Genomic DNA, 16,143 nt, shown 5'->3' with positions numbered 1-16,143 from the left:
GGGAAGTGAAGTGATATAACTGGTTTTTGTGAAGACTACTTTGAAAACTCTCTACAAACTCTCTCTCTAGCTTAGAAGTAGCAAAGAAAGAAGGCAGGGAGGCCAAGTATGAGGGTCTAGATAGGTAGTGTGAGAGAAAGGAATGGATACACAAATGCTGAGAATTGCTTTGAAAACGTTTCCTAAAAATTGCTGACTGATCAGAATTAGAGGAAGAAGTGAAAAAGGGAAGAGTCAAATACAACTCTGATTTGGATCTCACGTTACTGAGGTAACAGTAATGGCATTTATAGAAATGGGGAACTTGAGATGAGAGGCCAATCTGAGGTTGGGATTAGTCAAAATTAGTCAGTCAAGAAATATTTACTACATGTCAATCACTGGGCAAGGTGCCACGGACACAGGAGCAAGCAGAGCTGACATGATCTTTGAACTCACAGAGCTCACAGATGGGGAAAGACCAACATTACATAAATGATTAATATAGTTTATATGTAACATAATAGGGGTAATAAATTCTGTAGAAAGAATAACCTACATTTTGTGTGGTAGTTTCAGATTTAGAAATGTTCAAGCCACTTTTTATTTTTGAATGACTACAGAGAGGAGAAAAAGGAGCAAGCAGCAGTCAGCGCTCAGAAATCAGCCTGTATTCATAGCAGCATTATTCACAATAGCCGAAAAGTGGGAGCAACACAGGTGTCTATCAACTAATGAGTACGTAAATAAAATGTAGAACATCCATACAATGGAATATTATTCAATTATAAAGAGGTATGAGGTTCTTAGTCATGTTATAACATGGATGAACTTTGAAAAATTATGCTAAGTGAAAGAAGTCAGTCACAAAGCATCACAGAGTGCATAATTCCATTTATATGAAATGTCCAGAATAGGCAAATCCATCAAGACGAAAGCCGATTTTTGGTTGCCTAGGGCTGGGGCTTGGGAAGATTGAGGAGTGACAGCCAAAAGATATAGGATTTCTTGTCAGGGTGATGAAAATGTACTAAAATTGATTATGGAGATGGCTGCACAACTCTGAATAGACTCAAAACCATTTAATTTTATACTTCAAATGGATGAATTGTATGGTATATAGATTATATCACAATAGAACTGTTTTTTTAATTACCTTGTATGGTAGAATAAAGAGGTCAGCAATAGGAGAGAAAATGTTTATTAAAAACCCAGGAGTTCATTTTGAGTTCAGTTATATGTAAAGTGGTTAAAAATAGGTACAGTTCAGGAACAGTCATTTTTCTACACTAGCCATGATTTATGATTTTCTACAATTATCTAAATATTGAGGTTTAAATGTCAGATGGGCAAAGACAAGCTCTGACCTAAAACTATATAACAACTTTGGACGCTAGAGAACAGAGCATATCACATTTGGTCATACTTAGGACATTTGCTTAGTCACTGAGTTATCTAACCAAACTTCTTAATTTAGCTAAGCTGTAAATTCAGATTCCCTATAACCATTTTACAACACGGTTTCTGAAAAACAAAAATTTTTAGTCCCAATTGTCGTGCTTCATAACTTTCCTTTAAGTGAAACTGATCTCCTTCTCAAAGGGAAACCAGTTTTGGTTTTTTTTTTCATATTTTTCTTTCTCAAAGAGATATTTAAATTTCTTTTTTCTGCCAGGTCTAAGAGCCTAAGTGGGGATCTGATCTAGTCTGGGTGGTCATGGAATGCTTCCATAAGGAAGTGAAATTTAAATTGTGATCTGTAGGAGTTTGATAGGCAGAGAAAAAAGAAGGAAAAAATGTCCATCAGAGAGAAAAGCATGTGATTGGATCCTGGAACAGAAGAGATCCTGGTACATGTTGAAAGTTGTGGATATATTACAGGTAAGGAACTAACCAAATAGCATTGTCTGGTGGTTGGTTTTAGATACTGGATTAGAGATCAGGATTAAAGAAGAATCTTGAGATGTCATCAAAACAGAAGTAACCACTGAGAAGAAAGAGAGCAGGAAGTAAGAACTGCGACTGGAGAAATGCCCACAACTACAGAGAAAGCTGGGAAGAGGAGCCGCTGTGTGAACAATTGGACAGGTAGGAGGGAAATCAGGGAAGAGCAAAGGTACAGGAATGAAAAAGAGGAGACAGTTTCAAGATGGGCACAGTGATCAGTTGTGTCAGATGCTAGCGATATTATTGAAGGGGAATGAAGATCAGAAAAGGCCTGGAATTTGTCAATATAAGTTCAAGAGACTTTAAATTTTTAAATAATTGTCTAACTCTCCCTCCCCACATTAAGAAATGGGTAGAATCGCTGAGAATCAAAAACCCAACACTACATCTCACTACAGGACCAAGAGGATCAAATCATAATGAACCTGACATGCTTCCCCCTACAAAGTGAGTTTTTGTAGTGATGTGTGTTCTAGCTGATACTAATGCAGGGGAAATAAATAAAAAAGAGAGTGTATCTTTTGCAGACATATCCCCCAAAAGCTCAAAGAGTTATTTTTGGAGGACAAAATTAGGTTTACCTTGAGAATTTTTTTTAGGCTCCAATGAAAACAAAGACTAATTTAGAATCCAGGGGTTGATTTTACCATTTGTTATTTCTTACAATGGGATTTAGCACAGAAAGTCATTTAACGCTGAACAGAAACAGTTGAGTTACTTGTCAATTTTCAATGGCTTTTTTTTCTGTGTTCATTTATTTATCCTTGCATCAACAATTACTTGAGCCTTACCATATGTAAAGTGAAAGGCTTCACTTCCCTTTGGAAACAGACCTCCGTATTGAGTACAGTATTTCCAAAAACACAAAGAGTCTTCTGATTCAGAGGAAGTGACACGATGGTCTATATTTCAACAGTTCTTTTACAGTGAACTAACAAGACTTTGTGGGATGACACCATGAAATTGGGCTTTAAACCCATGTGGGGGCTGAGGAGCAGCAGGATAACCGTGAGGCCCCTTCGGGTGTTGGATTCGTTTCCTGTCACTACAAATTACCACAAACTTCTCGTCATGAAAGGACACAAATTTACTCTCTCACAGTTCTGGAGACTACGAGTCCAAAATCATTTCACTGAGCTAAACTCAGAGTGTGGGCAGGGATGGCTCCTTCTGGAGGCTCTGGGGGAAAATCTACTTCCTTGCCTTTTCCAGCTTCTGGAGGATGCCTGCACGCCTCGGCTCATGACTTCTTCCCCTCGTCACTACAGTCTCTTGCTTTCATTATTACTTCTCCTACTTCCTCCTTTGACCTTCTTGGCTCCCGCATACAAGGACCCTTGTGATTACATTTAGGGCCCATCCAGATCATGCAAGATAATCTCCTCATCTCAAGGTCCTTAACCCAGTCATATTTGTAAGTCTCTTTCACCACACAGTATACACAGGTTCTGAGAATTAGTTGCAGGTGGCTTTGTGGGGCCATTATTCATCCTACCATGGGTGTATTTCCAGTCCCAGATTTCCCTCCTCTGAGAATTACCTCTTCATCCACAACAGGGATGGAGCCCTGCAGCCGTGTACTATACCTCTTGGCCAGAGCTATTTGAACTATGAATGAACACTCTCTCCAGTGGATTTATAATTAGGAGACAGAGGCCAGCAAGACCCTGCTGGAGTTACCCAACTCAGCTACAGAGAGACCCGAAGCCCAGGTGGGATTTTAGCTTTGTCTCAGGGTGACTTTTGAATGCATGTGCTAATTTAACAAGTTGCCTACTATTAAGCTGCAAACAGTGAAAGGATGGAAGCCAATTTAATCTGCATTTCAATCTCAAACCTTATTTATCTTGTTTATAAACTTTAAAGACATTTAGAAAATTTTGCCAACCATTAAAACTTGTCAGTCATTTCTTTCCTTCACTCACAATGTCACAAATGGTTATAAAGAGAACCCAGTGGGGAAATTCAAAGTCAAGATTAATGCCCCACTTATATGTATAAGTAAACTCAGTGGTTCATTTATCAGCTCCCACTAAGTTGCATTAACTGTCTTTCCAGATTATAAATCATTCTTATTAAACCAAAGGCATTTCAGTGGAAAGTTGGGCACTCTAGCCAGGGAGATAACTCACCCTAAATGCTCTTAAGGCAGAGGGGTCTGGATCACCTTCACCCTAAAATCAAAGGTAAGATTCCTTATTATCAGTCATGCATTGTTTCTCCTTCACCAAAAATATTTTATTTCACGCTGATGAAATCACTATAATGAAAATTACCAATTTACTTATTTAAAATTCTTCTTAAATGCATTTCTGTCCCTTACCATACTTAGCTCTCTCTTTTTTTTAAAGGCCAAGAGTTTCTTGGCTCACTGAGGCCCTCGTGATGTGTGGCACAAGACAACAAAAGGTGCTCTGCTTTCTGTAAAGATCTTAACTGCAATGGCTGAGCCCTGGAACCACATTCTAAAGTATCCATTGTTCTTTGTAGGCATTCGCTGTGCCCCATCATGTCAGATAACCACAGCTAACATTCTGTAGGCAAACATGGCCCCATTCATTACATCAAGCAGTGAATAATTCATATAGCAACTTTTACCCTGGGCAAAATACACTGACATCAGGAGCATTAAACTGGAGTCATTCAAGGAACAAAATGGTTATTCATGCTTTCAATGTGAACTATTAAATCTTGCCAGTTAAGTTAAAGAATGAATTAATTCATTGGACATATCACACAAGTCCATAAGAACACAGTTGCACAAGCAAGTTTCTTACTTGGAGTATTCCTACCTGAGAACGGAAATGCCGGTCATTGTGTCAAGCAAGTCTATACTGGTCAGCGGAGGGGAGTGGTGTGGGGGAACCACTGCTTCCTTTGAACTCCCCTTAGAAGAAAATGGTTCCCATTCATCATTTTTGTTTCATCTTGTTCCTACCCTCATCCCCTTACTATTTTGCCACCCACCGTAGCCAAGAGAATGGTTCAAGGGCTGCTGGCTTCTCTCATCAACTAACTTGTGCCTAGTTGGCATTTGTTGGCTATTGCTGACTATGTGTCCACAGTCTACTTTTTAAAAGAAGGATGAGGGGAATTCCCTGGCAGTCCAGTGGTTAGGACTCCTCGCTTCCATTGCAGGGGGCACGGGTTCGATCCCTGGTAGGGGAAGTAAGATCCTGCAAGCTGCACGGCCAAAAAAAATTTTTTAATTAAAAAAATAAAATAAAAGAGGGTTGAGAATGGTGGCTACTCAGGCCTTTTAGAATTAATTTTCCAAAGTCAAAGGCACAGTACATTTGATGATTCCTGAAATGGTGCTCCCCTTTGGCCTCCAGTCTCAGCTCTGGCTCCCGATAAGAATGGTCTCCCACAGACACCTGACTTAGCCAAAATTCCTCAGTCGGCCTCTGAGGAGAGTAAATTTTTCTCCAAGAAAAGGAAGGTTTCCAAACTGCGTGTGCGCACACAGATGGGTTTTCCAACCAACTTCCTCCTAGCAGCTAACCCACCCTTTCTCTCCAGAGACTCTTGGCACCTGCAGTCAAACCCTTTATTGTGAAACTCAGATTATTGTGTTTAAGGTTTCCAATCAGACTGAAGAAATCTGGAAAAAGAGTAAAGAGAGTGGCAACCAAATACACATAAGAAGGAAATAAATCCCAAGAAAACTCCAGGCTGAAGTATCAAAACTGCCATTATTGAGGTGTTCTATAGCATCATGATATTCCTGTTCCTATAACTTCTTCTCCCCAAGTTGCAGGTCTCAGGTGACCAGTAAACCATTGTGAGCTGATATTAGACTTTTAGCATTCATTATAGAGAGGAATTGAGGATATGAAAGATGCAGAGGTGGGGAGAGAGAGGACCAACACTGTATATGTCAGCTCATTGAATCCCACCTCTGAGTCTGCATTATTAACATCTGCATTTTGTAAATCGGGTCCAGAGGGGTTAAAGGACATATTCAGCTAACAAGTAGTTGAACTGCAATTTGATCCCTAGGACTTCAAAGTCTGTGCTCTTTCAGCTGCCCTACAGTGCTGCAAGATTATGATGTAATCTTTCTCTCTAGGGAAAAATAAAATGCTAAGTAAAATATTTAAGTATTCAAAGCATACACCAAACCTGCCTTTCTCAGCATAACTCTCGCTCTTTTCTTGCATAAACCTTCTCTAGCCAATCAGGTCTCTCAGCATGCCTTGAAACTGCTAGATGTAATTCAAAAGAATTTACAATCTAGTTAAGGAAAATGAATAAAGGAATGCATGACTAAAATTTTTTCAGAAAGTGCTGATTTTCACCGTGAACCAAACAGTTTTTTTTATCACTGTAAATGTCAGTCTTTCAGTCTTCTAAGACAGAATCAGCATGGAGTCATTTGTTCTTGGTGTTTTTTTTGTTTTTGTTTTTTTTTAATTGAAGTACAGTTGATTTAGAATATCGTGTTACTTTCAGGTGTACAGCATAGTGATTCAGTCATTTTTTTTTCTGATTATATTCCATTATAGGTTATTATAAGATATCAAATAATTCCCTGTGCTGTACAGTAAATCCTTGGTGCTTATCTATTTTATGTATAGTAGTTTGTATCTGTTTATCCCATACTCCTAATATGTCCCTTTCCCCCTCCCTCTCACCTTTTGTAACCATAAGTTTGTCTGCAAGTCTTTTTCTGTTTTGTATATAGATTCATTTGTATTATTTTTTAGATTCCACATATAAGTGATTTCATATAGTATTTGTCTTTCTCTGTTTGACTTACTTCACTTAGTATAATATTCTCTAGGTCCATCTATGTTGCTGCAAATGGCAGTATTTCATTCTTTTTTATAGCTAAGTAATATTCCTGTGTGTGTGTGTGTGTGTGTGTGTGTGTGTGTGTGACGTCTTCTTAAGCCAATCATCTGTTGATGGGCATTTGGGTTGTTTCCGTGTCTTGGCTCTTGTAAATAGTGCTGCTGTGAACATTGAAGTGCATGTACCTTTTTGAATTAGAGTTTTCTTTTTTTCTGGATATATACCCAGGAGTGGGATTGCAGGATCATATGATAGCTCTATTCTTAGTTTTTTAAGAAACCTCCATACTGTTCTCCATAGTGGCTACACCAATTTAGATTCCCACCAACAGTGTAGGAGGTTCCCTTTTCTCCACACCCTCTCCAGCATTTATTATCTGTAGACTTTTTGATGATGGCCATTCTGACAGTGTGAGACGATCATTGTGGTTTTGATTTACATTTCTCTAATAATCAGCGATGTTGAGCATCTTTTTGTTTGCCTGTTGGCCATCTGTATGTCTTCTTTGGAAAAATGCCCATTAGGTTTTCTGCCCATTTTTTAATTGGGTTGTTTTTTCAATATTAAATTGTACGAGCTGTTTGTATATTTTGGATATTAACCCCTTGTTGGTTCCATCATTTGCAGATATTTTCTCCCATTTCTGTAGGTTGTCATTTCATTTTGTTGATGGTATTCTTTGCTCTGCAAAAGCTTTTAAGTTTGATTAGGTACCATATGTCTATTTTTGTGGGGTTTTTTGTTTGTTGTTGTTTTTTTTTTTGCCTTGCAAAGTTTATTTCTTCACACTTTTCAGTTTCCACTCTTCTCTCTGGCTCTTCCACCCTTTATCTAGTTCTGGAACAAGAGAAAAGGGGAAATAAGACAATCCATTTATTTCATTTTAGGTGGATAAATGATTTCAATGTAAACTTAACCTTGCCCACTATAATAAGGTAGCAGAGTCCAGGGACAAAAGAATAGGTATAAAGACATTGGGAGAATTGACAAAATTTGATTATTGGCTCTGAAGTAGATAATTGTATTTATCAATGTTAAATACCTGATTTTGATAACTGTATTGTACATATATAAACGAATGTAACCTGGAGTATTTAAGGGTAAAAGGGCATGATGTCTCCAACTTACTCTCAAATGGTTCAGAAAGAAGAATATGAGAGAAAGAGTGAGAGAGAAAGAACAATAAAGCAAATGGGGGAAAATGGATGAATCTGGGGAAAGATTATATGGAAATTCCTTGTGTACCATTTTTACAACTTTTCTGTAGGTTTCAAGGAACCTCAAAGTAAAAAGTTAGAAATAAAAATGTTCATGGAGTTAGTTTCAGTATCTCTTGGGGAAAAAAACAGCTAATCATTACGGCAAGAAACAACTTTAGAGATCTCCCAGGCAAACCCTTCAATTCAAAGATGGGGAAATTGAGGCCGAGAGGTACAGGGTAACTACCTGTATGAGCAGCTATAAGAGGCAGGGCACACAGGCATGCAGCACCAAGCCCACAGTCTCCTACTTGAATCCTTCAACCAGGCTATCCCTTTTCTCTCATAGTTTTTCTTGACTACTTATATCCCATCTTACTACCTTCTCTGCCTCTCTCAACTTCCCTCAAATCATTTTTATACATCTCCAAAAGTGTATTCCATGCAGAGCACAATAATTCTGCAGGATTTTAATAGACATTATATAAAGAAGTCTACACGTAAATAATAGCTTTAAGAAATATGGGGTCAAACAAGGTAAAAGAGACTTCCCAAGGCCTTTACAACACTAATGTGCACATAGTGGGATAACAGTGGATATAATATGCAGCATTTTTCAAACATATTTGGACAGGGAAGACTTTTGTTTTGCAGAGTCTTTGGGGCTACCCATTCCAATACATTTTTGGAAGAGCTTATATAGAGCAGCAAATGCATCATGACTAAATGCTAAATGACAGATGCAAAGTGTCATCTCTCCCATTCAACATGATGAAATGCCTATGTTTCTGGGACTGTTGGGACTTACTCTGTGGTGTTGCTAAAGGAGGAATGGAATGTAGGGCTAAGTCCTAACTTTGGTTTGAATTTACAACCTACAATTTTGGGCAAATCAGCAAATCCCTTTGAGCCTGTTTTTTCATCTGTGAAAGAGAGGTAATATGTATATTGCAGAGTGCTTTGTATGGGTTAGTGGAAACTCTCTACGAAAGTTCTTTATACTCTACAGGCCACTGCTTAAATATATAAGGTGGCATATGACTATAGCACTAAAGGTGAGGGTGCTCTTGAAAAGAACAAATAAAATTCTGCCACAGACTGTGGAAGAGCATAGGGAGGTGGTTTGCATAGATGGTGATTCTGGCAGAAGAAGCGGTTTGGAGAGAACTGTGTATGCAATTCCAGACTTGTTAATAACTACCTTTGTAAATCCATTGGAAGAAAAAGAATCAGGATACAGAACTGGCAGATGCTCAGAATTGTTTAAGACACAATTAGGGAGATACAAGTATTTGATTTTGGTTTGTCATTCTTTGGCAAGGAACACTGATGCAATGCCTCTATCAACATTTGGCATGATATTTTAACTAAAAGGTCTCAATGGCCTAAAAGGCAACCAGTTCTTTACCTCTGGCAGAAGGAGCTTTCCATGCATTGAGCCCAGTTCGGAGGGAACAATAGTGACTTCCTATTGTCCAGCAGATGGCCTTAACTGTGTCAAGCTATTCAGGCTCTGTTGGCCTCACATCCAGCCAAATTCACCATCTAAATATTTCATAGCTCCCATCACAGCCATAACTTTTTACCAACATATCTCTCAAACATAACCTATTTAGTCCACTGTGGTTGTAGTTGCTGTTTTGATATCTCATATATGCATAACATTTAAAACCTTGAGATTCTTTAAATAAATTACTTAATTTTATTCCTCTTCACAAGTTCTTTGAGGTGGGCTTGACTGACACTATCATTGCAGTGGTGAGGACACTAAGGCCCAGGGTAGTAAATCTATTCCTAAACGGAGGTCACAGTGCTGAGGTTAGACTTCTGTGATTCCTAGACCTGCACACTAATACCTGGTCCAGGCTGCCCCACCACCTTCAATTCCAGCATCTTGCTGGCAGGTCAGAAGCAGTATGGCTAGCAGGGCTGGTCTCTCACTTTAGTGGAAATAAAATAGTGGATTATCCAGTGTGGTAACCCTAGGTGTCCCCCAAACATCTCCCTACCTGGGTACTTCAATGTGAAAACTGCACCTTAAAATATCATCCTGTCTCCGGGCATGGAAGGAGGGAAAGCTGTGCTGACGGGGAGGCAAGGCCGGCCTGGACCAGCTGTACCTTCTTCGCACTGGTCAAGAAGAAGACGTGGCATGGCAAAGACTTCCAGGTGCGTGCACAGTGGAAGAACGTGGCGGCTGAAAGCAGCGCTCTAAGGTGCCACATGTCCCGGAAGTGTCTGCTAGCACATGTGAATTCCAGAGGGGATGGGAGGCTTTTGTTAAAACTTAGGATCCTGCAGAACCCAGAAGGCCACAAGGCGAGGAAAGGGAGTGGTGGAAACAATTAAGAAATCTAAGCAGAAACGGTTGCCGGAGAGAGGGCCACAACTGTTCTTTCGACCACATCCGATATTTGCTTCAAATTGTTATGCAGGACAGTAATTGTCTCCTGGGAGGGCAAGAGGCAAATCGGGCCGGGCTGGCCTCTAATAGGTTTCAATAGCAAAGCACCCTCATAAATAGTGCATATTGTGAAACCAGAGGTTTCTCCTTTTCCAACAGACCTCTCCCAACCCTCCTCCTTTAATTAAAGAAACATGGCTTACCAAGAAACAAATACCTCTTTTCATAAGGCATTAAGTATGGAATAAGGAGGAAGAAAAAAAGAAAGAAAAGAATTCTACACTGAAGAAGTGAATGTTTAATAAGCCATTCATGCAGAGACTATGATAAATAGATGATTCCATGTTTCTAATCGACAACACTGCTTGGTGATTCCCTAGCATCACCTATCTGGCAAGTGACAATATCATGCCCCCAAGGACCATGGCTAGGCTGGAATTTAATGCATCAAGACTCAATCTGGAGCAAACCTCTGTTCTGGTTAGTCCGTTTCTCACCACCCCCAGTTTATTACCTTCACCAACCTCTCCAGTCTTGTTCACACTGTATTTTCTTATGCCATCTGGTGGATTTCAAGTGATTTTACACAAGAGTTCAAAACAGTTCCACGTAAGTGTTGACTTGTTTAGTTTTCGAGTTCACCTCAGAGAATCATGATGACACCTCTAAAGCCTTAATTTTCTTGATCTTTTCTAATCAGTTTGCCTGTGCTTTTCTCGTATCTACTCTGACTATTTAAAAATCACATATTTTTGGATCAGTAAATCAGGCACATGGTAGAAAATTCAAAAGGTGCACATGGTGAAAGTACAATAAGTCTCTCTTCTCCAGATGCCCAGTTCCTGTTCTGAGAGGTAACTGCTATTTACCTTGTTCCAGAAGCGTACAGCACACCTGTATACCTTTAACAAACTTTAGTGTGTTTTACACACTGATTTGTTTTACATTTTTTTGGTATATAATGTTCTCTTGCATACTATAGTGTACATTATATAACCAGTCTTTAATTTCTCGATATTCAAAACAATACTGCAATGAGTACTCTTGTACCTCTTACTTCAATCTAATGAAGAATAAGTCCTGAAGTTGGATTTCTAGATCAGAGGACATTAGAGGCACTTTAATTGTCACTAGACATTTTCAAATAACTCTTCAAAGAGGTAGTAACAGTTTACACTTCTATTAGCAGTGTATAAGCATGTCTTTTTCCTAGACTTTGCCCAATAGCATGTTACCAAACTTTTTTGATCTTTGCCTATATGATAAATGAAAAATTGTATCACATTATAGTTTTACAATTAAAAAAATTTTAGACTGGGTTGAGAATCATTTCATAAGTTTATTATTATTTTTTAATTTATTTATTTTTTATTTCTTTATTTTGGGCTGCGTTGGGTCTTTATTGCTGCAAGTGGGCTTTCTCTAGTTGTGGCGAGCGGGGGTCACTCTTCATTGCGGTGCGTGAGCTTTTCATTGCGGTGGCTTCTCTTGTTGCAGGGCATGGGCTCTAGGCGTGTGAGCTTCAGTAGTTGTGGCACGCGGGCTCAGTAGTTGTGGCTCAGTAGTTGTAGCTCGTGGGCTCTTGAGGGCAGGCTGAGTAGTTGTGACTTATGGGCTTAGTTGCTTCACAGCTTGTGGGATCTTCCTGGACCAGGGCTCGAACCCGTGTTCCCTGCATTGGCAGACAGATTCTTAACCACTGTGCCATCAGGGAAGCCCAGTGCCTCTTTAAAATGTGAGAGCACATGGGGTCCCAGTCTAAACTGGGAAACAGAGTCTTACTTTAATATCTTGTTACATATGATTTGATAAAAATATAGAATATTGTTTTGTGTGTTTTAAACTTACAGTGAATGGTTTCATAGTGTATGTAACACTCTGCAGTTTGATTTTCTCAGTCAGCATTATGCCTTGAAGAGCTATCCATGTTGATACATAAAGATCTAGTTCATTCATTTTAGTTGTTGTCTAGTATTCCACTGTATACCACAGTTTGTTTGTCTATTCTTCTATTCATGGACATTTGAGTTGTTTTCAATTTTTTATTATTACCACCTGCAATAACATCCTTGTACATGTTCCCTTGGGCACATATAAAATAATACATCCAGGATATACACCTACAGTGAATTTGTTGAGTATGCACACTTTCAATTTTAAGAGCTATTGCAAAATTGCTCTCCAAATACACTCCCACAAACAAAATACTAGAATTCCCTTTTCTCTAAATAATCACTTCCTTGCCAATACTGGTTATGGTCACTATTCTTAATTTTTACCAATTTTCTGTGTGTAAAACAGCATCTTGCTTAAAAATTGAATTTCTTTGATTACCAGTGAGAATAAGTATCTTTTCATATTTTCAATTGAAAATTTTTATTGAGAAAATTGTAGATTAATTTGCAGTTGTAAGAAATATTATGAAGGGATCCCTTGTACATTTTGCCCAGTTTTCCCTGTGGTCATAGTCTGCAAAACAATAGTATAATGTCACATCCAGGATACTGACATTGATACATACATCCGTCATAATCAGATTTTCCCAGATTTACTTGTACTTATTTGTGTGTGTGCCATTTTCTTTTTTATTTTGGTAATTCAGATTTCCTCTCAGAAAATTGACTGCTTATATCCTTTGATGATTTTCTTTTAAATTGTTTTGTATTTATAGGTAATATAGGTAATTCTGGATGATAATCTTTTATCTGTCATATGTGTTAAAATACAGTACATTTGTTCCTTCTACTTTGTCACTCATGTTTTAATTTTACTGTGACTTTCTAAAAATTTGTGTAGTCAAGTTTAATACTCTTTTTGTTTCAACTTAAGTTTTTTCTATCTTGTTTGAGAAATCATTCCCTACCCTGAGATCATAAAATATTCCCTAACATTTTCTTCTAATTTTTTAAAGTTTTTTTCAGATTATAGTTATTAATCCATTGAGAGATTGTTTTTATGTATGACGTGAGGTAGTGATCTAATTTTACTTTTTTTATATGAAACCAGTTTTTCCAATGCAACAGTTATTTATTATCCCATCTCTCTGATTTATCTGATTTTTTCCTCCTCCATTATATACCTAGGGCCCATATATGCTTGTTTCATTCCTCAGCTCTCTGTTCTGTTCTGATGATCTATTTGTCCATGCACAAATACCACCATACCTTACATTAATTACTATCACTTTATAACTAACCTGGATATTAGGTAGCATAAGTCTGTACTCTTTGTTCTTATGTGAGAACAGTTTTAGCTATTGACTATTCTTGATTATTTTCTGACTTTCTCATGAAAAATAGAATTTTTCAAGTTTCATGAAAAATCCAATTCACTTTTTATTGACACAGAAGTGAATTTACAGATAACAAATTTTCTACAGTGTACTGCTTTTAGCTACATTTTGAAATGCAGTTCTATTTTTTTAATTCAGTATTAAATAGATTTTAATTTTTATATTTGTCCTCCTTCACACTTGAGTTTTTCAGAAGTATATTTCTCCCCTAAAGGTATGACAGCTGTTGTTGTTTTCAAGTGTCTTTTTATTGTTGTTTTCTAATTTAATTATTTAGCTGTGATAAGATAATATGGACCATATGAATAGATTCTCTGGAACTTGTTGAGATTCTTCTCATGACCTAGCATGTTATCAATTTTTATAAATGTTAAATGTGTGATTTAAAACAGTGCATTCTTGGTCTGTTGGGAACAAGATTCCATATCTACCATTAGATCAAGATTTTAAGTTATGTCTTGCAAATCTTCTACATTTTTACTAATTTTCTTTTATCTTCTGGATATATCAGTTTATGAGAGAAATATATTAGAATCTCCCACTATGATTTTGGATTAGTCTCTCTTTGTAATTCTCTCAAAGTTTGTTTTATCTATTTTGAGGCTAGGGTCATTAGGAGTAGTAGGCTCATGATTTATATAACTTCTTGGTCGATTGTTAAACTACCCCTTCACTTTTTTTAAAAAAATATTTATTTATTTGACTGCGCCGGGTCTTAGTTGCGGCACGCGGGATCTTTGTTGTGGCGTGCAGGATCTTTAGTTGTGATATGCAGGATCTTTCACTTGTGGCATGCCGGATCTTTCAGTTGCAGCATGCAGGATCTTTAGTTGTAGCATGCAGGATCTTTAGTTGCAGCAGGCGAACTCTTAGTTGTGGCATGTGGAATCTAGTTCCCTGACCAGGGATCAAACCTGGGCCCCCTGCATTGGGAGTGTGGAGTCTTAGCCACTGGACCACCAGGAAAATCCCTACCCCTTCACTTTCAAAGGTCCACAGTTCCCAGACAGCATTTATTTGTTCCTGAGTCACATACATCACAAAATATTCCAAACTGAAGGTGTCAGTATACCATTGAGCTACTTCTCACTTGGGTCACTCTGTGTAGCAATCACCAAGTGGAGTAGCAATAGAAATGTATTTGTGTATTGGTTCAAGATGGCAGAGTAGAAGGACGTGCTCTCACTCCCTCCTGTGAGAACACCGGAATCACAACTAACTGCTGAACAGTCATCGACAGGAAGACACTGGAACTCACCAAAAAAGATACCCCACATCCAAAGACAAAGGAGAAGCCACAATGAGATGGTAGGAGGGGTGCAATCACAATAAAATCAAATCCCATAACTGCTGGGTGGGTGACTCACAAACTGGAGCACACTTATACCACAGAAGTCCACCCACTGAAGTGAAGGTTCTGAGCCCCACATCAGGCTTCCAAACCTGGGGGTCCGGCAAGGGGAGGAGGAATTCCTAGAGAATCAGACTTTGAAGCCTAGCGGGATGTGATTGCAGGACTTCGAAAGGACTGGGGGAAACAGAGACTCCACTCTTGGAGGACACACACAAAGTAGTATGCGCTTCGGGACCCAGGGGAAGGAGCAGTGACCCCAGGGGAGACTGAAACAGACCTACCTGCTAGTGTTGGAGGGTCTCCTGCAGAGGCGGGTGGTGGCTCCATCTCACGTGAGGACAAGGACACTGGCAGCAGAAGTTCTGGGAAGTACTCCTTGGCGTGAGCCCTCCCAGAGTCCACCGTTAGCCCCACCAAAGAGCCTGGGTAGGCTCCAGTGTTGGGTCACCTCAGGCCAAACAACCAATAGGGAGGGAACCCAGCCCCACCCATCAGCAGTCAAGCAGATTAAAGTTTTATTGAGCTCTGCCCACCAGAGCAACAGCCAGCTCTACCCACCACCAGTCCCTCCCATCAGGAAACTTGCACTAGCCTCATCCACCAGAGGGCAGACAGCAGAAGCAAGAAGAACTACATTTCTGCAGGCTGTGGAACAGAAACCACATTCACAGAGAGATAAACAAGATTAAAAGGCAGAGGGCTGTGTACCAGATGAAGGAACAAGATAAAACCCCAGAAAAACAACTAAATGAAGTGGAGATAGGCAACCTTCCAGAAAAAGAATTCAGAATAATGATAGTGAAGATGATATAGGACCTCACAAAAACAATGGAGGCAAAGATCGAGAACATGCAAGAAATGATTAACAAAGACCTAGAAGAATTAAAGAACAAACAAACAGAGATGAACAATACAATAACTGAAATAGAAACTACACTAGAAGGAATCAATAGGAGAATAACTGAGGCAGAAGAACGGATAAGTGACCTGGAAGACACAATGGTGGAATTCACTGCTGTGGAACAGAATAAAGAAAAAAGAATGAAAAGAAATGAAGACAGCCTAAGAGACCTCTGGGACAACATTAAACACAACAACATTTGCATTATAGGGGCCCCAGAAGGAGAAGAGAGAGAGAAAGGACCCGAGAAAATATATGAAGAGATTATAG

The 16,143-nt window shown here is 38.9% G+C and overlaps 1 long non-coding RNA gene across 1 annotated transcript; it reads left to right on the top strand.

The window, feature by feature from the left end:
• The first annotated feature begins 1,909 nt into the window (after window positions 1–1,909).
• LOC113612165 (uncharacterized) lies at window positions 1,910–4,106 on the top strand. The gene is made up of 3 exons (XR_003429744.1): window positions 1,910–2,067; window positions 3,484–3,638; window positions 3,985–4,106. It is a non-coding gene; the product is annotated as an uncharacterized LOC113612165 (long non-coding RNA).
• The last annotated feature ends 12,037 nt before the right edge of the window (window positions 4,107–16,143 follow it).

Source organism: Aethalodelphis obliquidens, unplaced genomic scaffold (genome assembly GCF_003676395.1).
Source record: "Aethalodelphis obliquidens isolate GAN/ISIS:26980383/991018 unplaced genomic scaffold, ASM367639v1 scaffold73, whole genome shotgun sequence".
NCBI classification, from domain to species: domain Eukaryota; kingdom Metazoa; phylum Chordata; class Mammalia; order Artiodactyla; family Delphinidae; genus Aethalodelphis; species Aethalodelphis obliquidens.
Note: the sequence above shows the minus strand (reverse complement) of the source record. Positions and strands in the feature narration are given on the sequence as shown.